General features: G+C 62.1%; 1 protein-coding gene across 1 annotated transcript in view; it reads left to right on the top strand.

Moving 5' to 3' along the window:
* The window catches only part of Celf5 (CUGBP Elav-like family member 5), a 25796-nt gene that overhangs the window by 23543 nt on the left and 1223 nt on the right, over positions 1 to 1030 (top strand). The window lies entirely within an intron of this gene.

The raw sequence follows: 1030 nt of genomic DNA, 5'->3' as shown, positions 1-1030 counted from the left end.
CTGTCCTGGGTAGGGGGACAGGGTCTCCTGTGTGGGGGCCAAAGAATTCATACACTGCCACCCCCTGCACTCGAGGACGCTTCCTCGCGCTCCCCCGCACCCCTGCTTGGCGGCTTCCCCAGAGAGATCAGGACTTTCCCTATATATATATGTGCATATATAGAGAGAGCAAGAGACAGTATATATATTTTTTTGCGTATAGGTCATGGGGCCAAACTTTTCTGACTTCCTAACACCCGAGAGGGGATGACCCTGAGCTGGTCACTTGGAAGGGACCAGGCTGGCTGGGCGGCCCCGGTGCCCGCCCGTCTGTCCCCCCTGGCGGGGACATCAGACCAGGATGCGCCCCCCCTTACCTCCGGGCTGCCTGCCTCGTCCGCCAGCCACGCGCAAGGGGCCTGAGCCTGGCCGGCTGGGCTGTCCCTGGTCTCGCTCTCCCGTCTGTCCCGGCCCCAGGGCCCTGCCTTCTCGGATGCTGGCACAAGGACCCTCAGCACCTCACAGCCCCTGTCTGTCCCCTGGCGGGGACATCAGACCAGGATGCGCCCCCCCTTACCTCCGGGCTGCCTGCCTCGTCCGCCAGCCACGCGCAAGGGGCCTGAGCCTGGCCGGCTGGGCTGTCCCTGGTCTCGCTCTCCCGTCTGTCCCGGCCCCAGGGCCCTGCCTTCTCGGATGCTGGCACAAGGACCCTCAGCACCTCACAGCCCCTGTCTGTCCCCAGTCCCTCTGTCATAGCCTTATTCGAGTGACCAATAGCCCTTAGCTTTCCGTTGGAGGGGACAGCTGGCGAGGGGGTGTCACCCCCGGGCCTCACTGTCCCCCCCCAGGGCAGGCAGCCATGGTCCCTGCCTCCGAATCACCAGCCTCCAAATTAAGGTCCTTGTAACCAAGATCTCCACGCGCTTTGGACCAGGATTACCCGAGCCCCTTTGTGGGGAGACGGACCATGAAAGGGACCTTCTTACCTCTGCAGAGATTTTTCTTGTTTTGTTTTGGGTCTTTCTGAGCAGGCACACAGAAGAAAAGAGAA

The sequence above is a fragment of the Fukomys damarensis genome, unplaced genomic scaffold (genome assembly GCF_012274545.1).
Source record: "Fukomys damarensis isolate Sample0158 unplaced genomic scaffold, DMR_v1.0_HiC HiC_scaffold_37, whole genome shotgun sequence".
Taxonomy (NCBI): domain Eukaryota; kingdom Metazoa; phylum Chordata; class Mammalia; order Rodentia; family Bathyergidae; genus Fukomys; species Fukomys damarensis.
The sequence above is the reverse complement of the archived record's forward strand: the minus strand, read 5'-3'. Positions and strand labels throughout refer to the sequence as shown.